Source organism: Oncorhynchus mykiss, chromosome 18 (assembly GCF_057628025.1).
Source record: "Oncorhynchus mykiss isolate SJ-2025 chromosome 18, ASM5762802v1, whole genome shotgun sequence".
NCBI lineage: Eukaryota > Metazoa > Chordata > Actinopteri > Salmoniformes > Salmonidae > Oncorhynchus > Oncorhynchus mykiss.
In genome coordinates this window covers 62,429,206-62,442,898 of record NC_143039.1, presented here as the reverse complement: position 1 = coordinate 62,442,898, position 13,693 = coordinate 62,429,206, and the positions used below count along the sequence as shown (strand labels likewise).

Sequence of the window (13,693 nt, the reverse complement as noted above, 5' to 3'; positions counted from 1 at the left end):
CATAACATTTATTGAAGATGGCACAGAAGACGAGCAAAGAGTCTCCTGCAATGTTCAAATGTTAGTCGTTTTTTGTTGTCCTTAAAATGATCATGACTATTTAATCCTTAATCTTTGAAAACAGATTGATATTTTCAGCCTGCCATGCTTTTACTTTAGCTAAATAGCTAATGTTAGCTACATGCTTAAGTAGGAATTGAAGTTAGCTGGATACCCGATAAGCACACAGTTGTCGAGCAACCTTTCCGGTTTATATACAGTTGAAGTCGGAAGTTTACATACACTTAAGTTTGGAGTCATTAAAACTCATTTTTCAACCACTCCACAAATGTCCATGTCCATTCTGCGGCGATACGACATCCCATCTGGTTTGCGCTTAGTGGAACTATCATTTGTTTTTCAACAGGACAATGACCCAATACTCCTCCAGGCTGTGTAAGGGCTATTTGACCAAGGAGAGTGATGGAGTGTTGCATCAGATGACCTGACCACCACAATCACCCAACCTCAACCCAGTTGAGATGGTTTGGGATGAGTTGGACCGCAGAGTGAAGGAAAAGCGGCCAACAAGTGCTCAGCATATGTGGGAACTCCTTCAAGACTGTTTCAAAAGCATTCCAGGTGAAGCTGATTGAGAGAATGCCAAGAGTATGCAAAGCTGTCATCAAGGCAAAGGGTGGCTGATTAGAAGAATCTAAAATATGCAAAATATTTTTGTTTAACTCATTTTTGGTTACTACATGATTCCATATGTGTTATTTCATAATGTAGAAAATAGTACAAATAAAGAAAAACCCTTGAATGAGTAGGTTTGTCCAAACTTTTGACTGGTACTGTATATCTACAGAAATAAGACAGGTTCTGCTTCTGTTGCCTGTTTGAGTGTTTGTATAAAAGCTACTGATTCCATGAGCTTCAAGCCTCATGCAACCACAACATGTCGGATAAAGCAGTTTCACCAATATTTTTAATCTTTGCTATGCTGTAATAAAGGCTTTACACTTTTTTTGTTCGAACAGTCTCTCTGGTATTACTGATTGTAACATCTGCTTCGAACTCACACCCTCAAACACCTAGATCCCCTGAACACAGTTCACTCTCCAGATCCCAATCACCTGAATTCTAATCACCTGTTCACAAACATGTATGTCATTACCACACACTATTTAGTTCAGTTTTTTGCACCCCATCACTGTGAGGTATTGTTTGTTTTGTGACACACGTCTTTCAGAGGTCTGTTTTTCCCGTGATTTACTCCTCCCGCGTATGAGATTATTTTTGCCTGCCTCAATAACGACGCCTTTTGCCTATTCCCTGCTTGTACTTTAGCCTATCGGATTTCCTGTTATCAACCTATTGCTTCATCTTCCGGAACTACGTTACTAGCCTTTTCCCTGCCTGTACTGTTGCCCTTTTGGACCCCCTGTGTATGACCTTCTGCCTGCCCCTGGACCCAGCTACATGCCTCCTCCTGTGTATGACCTTCTGCCTGCCCCTGGACCCAGCTACATGCCTCCTCCTGTGTATGACCTTCTGCCTGTCCCTGGACCCAGCTACATGCCTCTTCCTGTGTATGACCTTCTGCCTGTCCCTGGACCCAGCTACCTGCCTCCTCCTGTGTATGACCTTCTGCCTGTCCCTGGACCCAGCTACATGCCTCCTCCTGTGTATGACCTTCTGCCTGTCCCTGGACTCAGCTACATGCCTCTTCCTGTGGTCCTTTGCAATAAACACCTGCTGCGCCCTGCGCTTGAAACCAGCTCTCTGTCTTCCCTTGTGTTCATTACACTGAAAATGTATTTAGTGTTGTTTTCACTATCCCAAATTATCAGAAACATCACACTGTAATCTAACAGCACCTGTTTGTCAAACATAATATGCACGCAGCGCTTGCACCTTACTGTCCTTCTTTTTCTTGGTATCTAGTAGTTTCCACAACTAAGTCAAAATTTTCCGCACATCTGCCTTCCCCTTTCCCGCCTGAGCAACCAGGAAACATTTGTCCATTTCGAGTTTATTTTTCATGTTCTCATCCATTTTGCTGTCACATGTTATGGTATTCAGAGTTTGTTATAATCAATTTATTGATGTGAATGTGATAGGCTATAGGTCAGGCCCCATTGGTCACTTGCATTCGATGCATACGTGTCACATAAAGAGAGCAAGAGTTGAGGGAATAGGTCATGTTTTTCCTAAACAAATGAAGGATTTCGGTAACCAAACTTTCCAGTCAGAAATGGCTGTAATTATGTCACAGCTTCAGCAACACAGACAGCACGATAAACACTGTTGATGTTCTTTGGTGGTCGCGGCAGCAGTGAGGAGTGCGAGACAATGGGTGCTAGTCACACAGGCACTTGCTGTCATTTATTTGAACACAGGGCAGCAAGTCTGAGCCCGGCCTGGCACAATCAAATACATTTCGGTCAGACTCCCTCTAGATTAATGTGTGTATCTTAATTATTTCATCAAACAGTGCGCTTAAAGCATCAGACAAGTTCAGTGCATATAGTTGATTTTATTAAAACAGATAGGGTGTGTTTTATATATGGAAAACTACAACTTTTAAAATCAATTGTTCGAAAGAACAGACGGGATCTCTGTAGACAAAGATTTTGTTTTGGGTCGGGGACAGCCTTACCACATGTTCATTAGGTTACTCATTGCCTTCTTTGTGTTGTTTCACTCTTCACACTGGTCCCTCTCACATACTAAACTCACCCAATGTGCTAATGTTGACTTTTAAGCTTCTGGAACCCTTCACTCACTGCCTTCTCAAAAACACCTCACTCATAAGTCTTCTTCATGCAGGGAAGTACTCTTTCTCTGTCATTTTAAATACATTATCTCCCCACAGTAAGTCACATGCAAGGTGATTATCATAGCTGTTTCGTATGTGTGGCATTGGCACATGAATAATTTAATGCCAGCAGCAAGTCATTTCTCCTGACTGGAGCCAGATGTGCTGCTGCTCTTCCTGTACAGCTGACTGGGTAGAAGCCTGAGGCGCGGTAACAGCAGGTGATTGGGTTCACATGGATGATCCCTAATCTGAGCAGCAGGAAGCTGAACAGCCAGCTCACTGAGACCAGAGCCTCCTCAAATTGATCATATCCCCTAGTCTCATCACCTACTGTACCTACCTGTTCTCTTGTTTACTTGCTCTCCCTTTTATTTCTCTCCTTTCTCTCTATCATTCTCTTTTCTTTCTTTCATTCTCTTTCTTTTCTTTCTTTCATTCTCTCTTCTCTTTCTTTCATTCTCTCTTCCTTTCTTTCTCCACAGCATGGTTACTAATTTAAATAGTGAACACTGTTAGTTTCCAGCATTTCAGAGCATGGTACATGGTATGTGCGCTCGCATGTGTCTGTGCGTTTGCATGTGAACTTGTGTGTGTGGCCTGGAGTGGAAGTTTAGAGCGGCTGGTATACTGAGCAGTTCACTACAGGGTGGTGATGACTAGTGGTATTAAAGTGAACAGCTGGTGATTCAGTTCAATCCAGGAAAGCTCCATTTACGTCACATAATGGAGCTTGAAGCTTTGGATCGACGAGTCATTTTCATCACCATCTTAGTAGTAGAAATAGGGAAATACGTACTGCATAATAGTATCTCAGGATTCTTTCTTAAAAAACAAACCCTTTATTCTCTTTTTTTGGTCAGAAAGGGCACATTTAGTTGGACTAAGTGTTGATCTTTTTTGCAAGCTCATGTTTTATTTTTGTCTTTCTCTCTCCCACGGTGTCTCTTTCTCTCCCTGCGCAGTGTTACTAAACTGTTGTTCTCTTATTCTGTTCAAACTGTTCTTAAGAAGGGTTCAGCCGTGGATGTGAAAATAGTGGAGGGCAGATTCGCCATGACCTCAGTAGCTGCTGTATCTCCATATCACCTACAGCAATAAGAGAGAACAATTACCAAGATAAATATTCAGTTGAACTGACAGTATGACCAGGCTACTAAGACCACATGTACTGTCAGTGTTTCCCCCTATATCCATTGAGCAGCGGCCAGCTGCTAAATCGTTGCCGCCACAATTTAATATAACAAAAACGTTTTCCGTGTAAACTTAAATGACTGAAACCAGATATAAAGTATGAAGAAAAGATAGAGGTATATATATATATATATATATATATATATATATATATATATATATATATATATATATATATATATATATATATATATATATATATATATATATATATATATATATACACACACATACATACATACACACACTGAACAAAAATATCACCGCAACATGTAAAGTAAGTTGGTCCCATGTTTCATCATTTGAAATGAAACATCCCTGGTGGTAGCGGCTACAGTGATCTGAACTAGCTGTTGCGATAGGGGGTTTTGTATGAACTGAAGTCCAGAGGGAGACAGTATGACACAGTTATTGTTTCATCGCAGTTTGATATTAATAATGAATACTCTTGTCACAGTGGCTGTTGTCTCACTGACCCAGGGACATTTTCACAGTGTTTGATTTGATTTCAAACTAAAAAGGCTATGTTTAAAATGGCACCCTTTTCTCAATATAGTGCACTACTTTTGACCAGGGCCCTAGGGAATAGGTCTCTCTTACTTGATGTCCGTGGCTGTGAAAGCACACAAGTCATTGAATAGAGATTAGTCCTGACAATCTGATTATAGGTCATAGGCATCGTCCTTATTGGACAGAGGGAAATTTGGGATTGGGAGTGGTATGACTTTTATACATTCAGATCTGTGGGCATCTGATTTGAATTTTTACATTTGAGCTGTTGGCATTTCACTGAAGTAGGCTGTTAAATTAATTAAATTACATTTATTTTTTAAAGTCTGGTTTCATGTTTAATAATGGTTAGATATCCTAACGCTATGTCAATGGCCGTTTCATAATATCCATACTCGTGTACTACATACTCAGCCTGCATAGTATGTACTCTTTGTTGCATAGTATTTATGACGCAATGTGTAGTAAAAAGTATGTAATATTCCACGGCCATAGCGGACATCTTTGCAACAGGTTCACATACAGTTGAAGTCGGAAGTTTACATACACCTTAGCCAAATACATTTAAACTCAGTTTTTCACAATTCCTGACATTTAATCCTAGTAAAAATTCCCTGTCTTAGGTCAGTTAGGAATAAACGTAGAGAGAATGATTTATTTCAGCTTTTATTTCTTTCATCACATACCAAGTGGGTCAGAAGTTTACATACACTCAATTAGTGTTTGGTAGCATTGCCTTTTAAATTGTTTAACTTGGGTCAAACATTTCAGGTAGCCTTCCACAAGCTTCCCACAATAAGTTGGGTGAATTTTGGCCCATTCCTCCTGACAGAGCTGGTGTAACTGAGTCAGGTTTGTAGGCATCCTTGCTCGCACACGCTTTTTCAGTTTTGCCCACAAATGTTCTATAGGATTGAGGTCAGGGCTTTGTGATGGCCACTCCAATACGTTGACTTTGTTGTCCTTAAGCCATTTTGCCACAACTTTGGAAGTATGCTTTGGGTCCATTTGGAAGACCATTTGCGACCAAGCTTTAACTTCCTGACCAATGTCTTGAGATGTTGCTTCAAGATACCCACATAATTTTCCTGCCTCATGATGTCATCTATTTTGTGAAGTGCACCAGTCCCTCCTGCAGCAAAGCACCCCCACAACATGATGCTGCCACCCCCGTGCTTCACGGTTGGGTTGGTGTTCTTCGGCTTGCAAGCGTCCCCCCTTTACCTCCAAACATAACGATGGTCATTATGGCCAAACAGTTCTATTTTTGTTTCATCAGACCAGAGGACATTTCTCCAAAATGTATGATCTTTGTCCCCATGTGCAGTTGCAAACCGTAGTCTGGCTTTTTTATGGCGGTTTTGGAGTAGTGGCTTCTTCCTTGCTGAGCGGCTTCTCAGGTTATGTCAATACAGGACTCGTTTTGCTGTGGACATAGATACTTTTGTACCCGTTTCCTTCAGCATCTTCACAAAGTCCTTTGCTGTTGTTCTGGGATTGATTTGCTCCTTTCGCACCAAAATACGTTCATCTCTAGGAGACAGAACGCGTCTCCTTCCTGAGCGGTAATGATGGCTGCATGGTCCCATTGTGTTTATACCTGCGTACTATTGTTTGTACAGATGAACGTGGTACCTTCAGGCGTTTGGAAATTGCTCCCAAGGATGAACCAGACTTGTGGAGGTCTACAATTTTTTTTCTGAGGTCTTGACTGATTTCTTTTGATTTTCCCATGATGTCAAGCAAAGAGGCACTGAGTTTGAAGGTAGGCCTTGAAATACATCCACAGGTACACCTCCAATTGACTCAAATGATGTCAATTAGCCTATCAGAAGCTTCTGAAGCCATGACATAATTTTTTGGAATTGTCCAAGCTGTTTAAAGGCACAGTCAACTTGGTGTATATAAACTTCTGACCCACTGGAATTGTGATACAGTGAATTATAAGTGAAATAATCTGTCTGTAAACAATTGTTGGAAAAATGACTTGTCATGCACAAAGTAGATGTCCTAACCGACTTGCCAAAACTATAGTTTGTTAACAAGACATTTGTGGAGTGGTTGAAAAATGAGTTTTAATGACTCCAAACTTAAGTGTATGTAAACTTCCGACTTCAACTGTATATAAACCGGAAAGGTTGCTCGACAACTGTGTGCTTATCGGGTATCCAGCTAACTTCAATTCCTACTAAAGCATGTAGCTAACATTAGCTATTTAGCTAAAGTAAAGGCATGGCAGGCTGCAAATATCAATCTTATTTGAGCTGTTCTTTCCATAATATGGACTTGATCTTCTGTATTCCACCCCTACCTTGTCACAACACAACTGATTGGCTCAAACACATTAAAGAATATATATTTTAACAAGGCACAGCTGTTAATTGAAATGCATTCCAGGTGACTACCTCATGAAGCTGGTTGAGAGAATGTCAAGTGTGCAAAGCTGTCATCAAGGCAATGGGTGGCTACTTTGAAGAAACTAAAATCTGTTTAACACTTTTTTGGTTACTACGTGATTCCATGTGTTATTTCATAGTGTTGATGTCTTCACTATTATTTTACAATGTAGAAAATAGTTATATAAAAAAAATTAAAACCTGGAATGAGTAGGTGTGTTCAAACTTTTGACCTGTACTGTACAGCCAGGCACATTTAACCATTAGGCTCCTCCTCTCCTCACTTTTAGACAATTAAGGCAATGACTGTTTTCTCATCTCCTCACTCCCCTGCTGGCTCTGCTGCATAGTTCTCAATACCAATATGCTGGTTAACTTTGCTATTATGCACAAAGCAACATGGTCTAGAAAAAGGTGCCAATTCAACAGCGCACTGAAGTTTCAGAAACGCATATCCAACGCGGGAGATTGTGTATTTTTAATAACATGCACATACATACATACATACATACGCGCACATATATATGTGTGTGTGTGTTTTTTAAAATTATTATTAGTGTTCCACCATTGTTCTTACATAATATAACCATATACAATTTCAGTAGCATGTCTTAGAGTGATGGACTGTGACATCCCCACGGACTCCACAATGGATTAGGCCACTCAGACAGGCATGTCTTGTGCTCCATGAAAAATATGTTTTGCGACCGACTGCTCGACTAAAGAAATCTCGTTCCACCAACAGCCTGTCAACCAAACAATCAACTAGTCGACTACATGGGATCAGCCCTAGAGTGTGGAGTTTATTAGTTAATAATGTGGGCCATTAAGTTTGCTAGCTTTGCCTCAGGATAAACAAACACACACACACACACCCTATTTCCTATATAATGCACAACTTTTGGACCAATATCATATGGGTAGTGCAAGGGGAATAGGTTAACCCTCTTTGCCACCCAATCCCCCTCTATATAGCAACACGCAATGGCCATGAAGACAGATGATGTTATCTTTTTTATCCAACCACTCCTCTGGCTCCCAGCTGTTCACAACCGGGCTTGAAATTAGAAAACAGAAAAACAAAACATCCATCTTATCAGCTTATGTCTGTTTATTAGAACGCTTAATACCGAAAGAGGTCATGCTTTCTACTGAACCATCAAAATGGGCAGGGACAGGGGTACAAGGGGTGGTCCCAGTGGTGTGTACATCTGGTTCAGAGGTAAGCGCCAGCGACAGTGGGTGTGTTCCACTGCTGGGCCTCAATGGACTCTAGGGATTAAGGGGGAAGACCCCCCATAGGACTGCACTGACAACACATATCTGCTCATCTGCTCAGAGACAAGGGAGGAGAGGAGAGAAGGAAACCCCCAGTCCTCATCCCTCCATCTCTATCCTCATCTAGGGCGTAGGGAGAGGAGGGATGGAGGGGATGGAGGGAGAGCCCTAGGGTGGACCAGTAGCCTTTCACTCCCAACACCTGCCAACCCATCCTGAGAGGGAGTCCAAACGCAACATACGCACACTCGTGCCAACATACACACACTTTACTAGTCAATAGAAGACTTCCATTGCTCAGGCTATCCGTTTAGTCACACATCATTGCTGCTTGCTCATGTAGACTATACACATCAATGAGCTTTATAAAGACCCAGATATACTGTAAATCAGGAGCTTATATTCATGCAAAGACCAGGGCGCATATTCATAAACCCTCTCAGAGTAGGCATTCTGATCCAGAATCAGATCTCCCCCAGTCCATGTAATCTTACTTATTATGATGTAAAATGCTAAACTGATCCTAGATCAGCACTCCTACTCTGAGACAGTGATGACTTCTAAACATATTCATAAAGAGTAGTGATACTGACAGAAACACATACAGTAGGTCTCTCTGACCCAGTTCTATTAGAGGTTGAACACTGGCATCACTGTACTGCCATCCATGACTTTACAAAAGTCACTAATGCACTCTGTTCTTTATGCCATGGCTGACGCCATCGCTTGATGCTAACAAGCTAGGGTGAACTATGGATGACCGTGATGATTTAATTCAGTCCTCCCTTCTCTACAGGCTGGGAGGAAAAGTGGTGGGAAGAGGGAGAGAATATATCCACCCTCCCTCACACACGCCTCGTCCCGTTGGGCCTAGGAAGGAAAAGCAGAGTGTAAAAGAGAGGGAGTGAACCGTCTTTCATCCTGCCTTCCCCTCCCCACCTCCCTCTCCTCTTCTGAGAATATCTGATATTATCTTTCTTATCCAACTCCCTAAACCCAATCCCAATGTCCCGTCTTTTCCTCTCCAACCCAAAATTCCAACCCCCCTCTCCCCTTCCCTCCCCCTTACTCTAATGTCTCATCTGCTCCCGAGTGGCGCAGTGGTCTAAGGCACTGCATCTCAGTGCAAGAGGCATCACTGCAGTCCCTGGTTCAAATCCAGGCTGTATCACATCCGGCCGTGATTGAGTGTCCAATAGGGCAGCGCACAATTGGCACAGAGTGGTCTGGGTTTGGCCGGGGTAGGACAGCATCGTAAATAAGAACGTGTTCTTAACTGACTTGCTTAGTTAAATAAAGGTTCAATAAAACATTTTTTTAATTATCATAGCTGCTAGGAATATGACAACATTCCCTTCCTCATTTAACTCCCACCTCTATCCCTTCCCTCCCAATGTACAACCTCCCCTCGCCCTCTCCCTAATTTAGATTAACATCCCTCCCCATTCCTTACCTCCCCTACTGTCTAAGCAGCCCCTCCAGAGGAATGTCAAAAAATCCCTTTCTCAAACTCCCAACTCCACCCCCCCCCCCCCCCCCCCCCCCCCCCCCCCCCCCCAGAAATACCTCTACCCCTCAGGGATGCCTCTGTCATGGAGGGACGTGTCAGGACACGAGAGACAGGCCAGGGGAGAGATAACAAGACAGGGGGTAACATCTCTGGATCAGATAACCCTGATAAATAAAGCCAGGTCAGGTCACTGTAGATCCTGGAGAAACATTCACTGACTGATTGGGAGAAGCCTGGATGAAACCTGGTTTATGGACTGTAGACTTAACACAACAACAGATATGTGGTCTGAATCAAGAACAATAACTTGAATTCCTAAGATGAATATTACAATTGAGGCTGTGGTTTAAGATCTTATTTCTAATTTAAGGAATTTGGATAGTAACAATTGAGCTTGGGTAGGTCCAGTTTGGCACCACCTTTCAGGAACTAGAGATTTGTAGGACATTCTGGGAATCAGTGTTCTCTCCCAGCTGGGCATCCTTACCACACTGCTCGGCACCATGTCTGCTACAATCCTTATGAAATGACTATCAGCTGTGAAAACTGAAAGACACTCCTTTTTTAAAGAATGCAAGGCCAACAATTTCCTAAAAAGTAAGAACCACACACATATGGAAGCACACACCAGAGCACATGCACACACACCAGAGCACATGCACACACACAAACTGCTCCATGCAGAGAACTGAAAGTAGGGTGGTCTTGAAGAGCAAGGTACAAAAAGTAAAATGTCATTGTACTGCGTTTTTTAGGCCACCTCTTGTATAATTTCTCTGAGATTTAAAACAATGAGCGTTTTCAGTTTCCTGTTAATCTTTCACCTTGACCTTCAATCTTTGTATTGATTCTCTGTGCTTAGTGGGCTACTGATCACACACACCAACACAGTCACACACAGTGCTTAGTGGGCTACTGATCACACACACCAACACAGTCACACACAGTGCTTAGTGGGCTACTGATCACACACACCAACACAGTCACACACAGTGCTTGGTGTAGGCTACTGATTACACCATTAGAGACCATACAAAAGAGCTGAGGACTGACGTTCCTTGCAGCAATCTATGGCGTCACACTCCATTGTGTTAAGGAGCCCTGTTGTGTTGCATTGAGCAGAAGAACACAGTGAAAAACATGCAATGGTTTGTCTGAATTCACTCCAGACCACAATGCTATAATAATTTATTTAATGAGGACGACTTAGGGAGAACGAAAGAGAGTGAAAGAAAAAAGAAAGAGAGAGAAGTGAGAGAGAGAAGCAGGAAAGAGAGAGTGGGAGAAAGAGAGAAAACACTGGAAAGGCTGTGAGAAGGGGACTGGGACTGTCTGGCAGCAGCCATGCTGGCTCGTTTAGGCCTTGGCATCCTGCTTCTACCCTCCCATCATCCTGAGTCTTACCATCAAACAGCTTAATAAAATGAATATGCCCTGGCAATGGAGCTAAGCACTTCAGTTGAACTACATCAGAGCAAGCCGTTCTCCACAGAGAAAACACTAACTCTAAAGCGACTTTCTCAAAACAGTACATGCAGCTGGAGTGGAGGGTATAGCAGTGGGCTATAGGATGGTTTTTATAATGCATTCTAGAGAACATGACATTTACATATACTCCTGGCTGCATCATACCAGGACAAGCAATATGAGGGAGGACAGACCTGAAGAAACCTGTGTTATCGCATCGTACTACCTTTGATTGTCCATTCTATTAGCACATGGTTATGTTGTGAGAGAATGCAAAGAGTAAATGGATAAGATACAGAATCCTTCCACCAACCCCATAAAATGATGAATGGGCAGTGATCTCTAGCCTTACAACTGGTTTATAATGTATACTGTATCCTTCACTATCTCCTATTCCTTACTATCTATTGCATCTTAGCCGCTCTGTCACTGCTCATCCATATATTTTATACTTATATATTTTCATCCCATTCCTTACTAGATTGTGTACATTAGGTTTTGTTGTGGAATTTGATAGATATTAGGTTTTGTTGTGGAATTGTTAGATATTAGGTTTTGTTGTAGAATTTGTTAGATATTAGGTTTTGTTGTGAAATTGTTAGATATTAGGTTTTGTTGTGGAATTTGATAGATATTAGGTTTTGTTGTGGAATTGTTAGATATTAGGTTTTGTTGTAGAATTTGTTAGATATTAGGTTTTGTTGTAGAATTTGTTAGATATTAGGTTTTGTTGTGGAATTGTTAGATATTAGGTTTTGTTGTGGAATTGTTAGATATTAGGTTTTGTTGTGGAATTTGATAGATATTAGGTTTTGTTGAAGAATTTGTTAGATATTAGGTTTTGTTGTGGAACTGTTAGATATTAGGTTTTGTTGTGGAATTTGATAGATATTAGGTTTTGTTGTGGAATTGTTAGATATTAGGTTTTGTTGTGGAATTTGTTAGATATTAGGTTTTGTTGTGGAATTTGATAGATATTAGGTTTTGTTGTGGAATTTGTTAGATATTAGGTTTTGTTGTGGAATTTGATAGATATTAGGTTTTGTTGTGGAATTTGATAGATATTAGGTTTTGTTGTAGAATTTGTTAGATATTAGGTTTTGTTGTGGAATTTGTTAGATATTAGGTTTTGTTGTGGAATTTGTTAGATATTAGGTTTTGTTGTGGAATTTGTTAGATATTAGGTTTTGTTGTGGAATTTGTTAGATATTAGGTTTTGTTGTGGAATTTGTTAGATATTAGGTTTTGTTGTGGAATTTGATAGATATTAGGTTTTGTTGTGGAATTTGATAGATATTAGGTTTTGTTGTGGATTTGTTAGATATTAGGTTTTGTTGTGGAATTGTTAGATATTAGGTTTTGTTGTGGAATTTGTTAGATATTAGGTTTTGTTGTGGAATTTGTTAGATATTAGGTTTTGTTGTGGATTTGTTAGATATTAGGTTTTGTTGTGGATTTGTTAGATATTAGGTTTTGTTGTGGAATTTGATAGATATTAGGTTTTGTTGTGGAATTTGTTAGATATTAGGTTTTGTTGTGGAATTTGTTAGATATTAGGTTTTGTTGTGGATTTGTTAGATATTAGGTTTTGTTGTGGAATTTGTTAGATATTAGGTTTTGTTGTGGAATTTGTTAGATATTAGGTTTTGTTGTGGAATTTGTTAGATATTAGGTTTTGTTGTAGAATTTGTTAGATATTAGGTTTTGTTGTGGAATTTGTTAGATATTAGGTTTTGTTGTGGAATTTGTTAGATATTAGGTTTTGTTGTGGATTTGTTAGATATTAGGTTTTGTTGTGGAATTTGTTAGATATTAGGTTTTGTTGTGGAATTGTTAGATATTAGGTTTTGTTGTGGAACTGTTAGATATTAGGTTTTGTTGTGGAATTTGTTAGATATTAGGTTTTGTTGTGGATTTGTTAGATATTAGGTTTTGTTGTAGAATTTGTTAGATATTAGGTTTTGTTGTGGAATTTGTTAGATATTAGGTTTTGTTGTGGAATTTGTTAGATATTAGGTTTTGTTGTGGAATTTGTTAGATATTAGGTTTTGTTGTGGAATTTGTTAGATATTAGGTTTTGTTGTGGAATTTGATAGATATTAGGTTTTGTTGTGGAATTTGTTAGATATTAGGTTTTGTTGTGGAACTGTTAGATATTACCTGTTAGATACTGCTGCTCTGTAGGATCTAGAAGCATAAGCATTTCGCTACACTCGCAATAACATCTGCTAACCTTGTGTATGTGACCAATACAATTTGATTTGATCTAGTAAACAAAGCCTAGTTACTGAATTTGACAATGGCCTAATGCCCCCTGACCTCTCCAAAACCTGCAGGAGTTCTGAAATCCCTGCTTGCTGACCCACTTCACTCAGTCCATGAGAGTTGAGTTGTGTGTATGTGTGGGTCCTTCTCGCCTGTCTACAACACGTAGTGAATCACAATCCCACACACACACCTCTGGAGCAACTCTCCACTCCTCCTATTCTCGAATCGCTAAGAGGACATTTAAACCCATTGTCCTAAAGCCCAACCACT

The 13,693-nt window shown here is 40.5% G+C and overlaps 1 protein-coding gene across 12 annotated transcripts in view; it reads right to left on the bottom strand.

The window, feature by feature from the left end:
- LOC110496551 (rho family-interacting cell polarization regulator 2) overlaps window positions 1-13,693 on the bottom strand; it is a 78,969-nt gene that overhangs the window by 48,670 nt on the left and 16,606 nt on the right. The window lies entirely within an intron of this gene.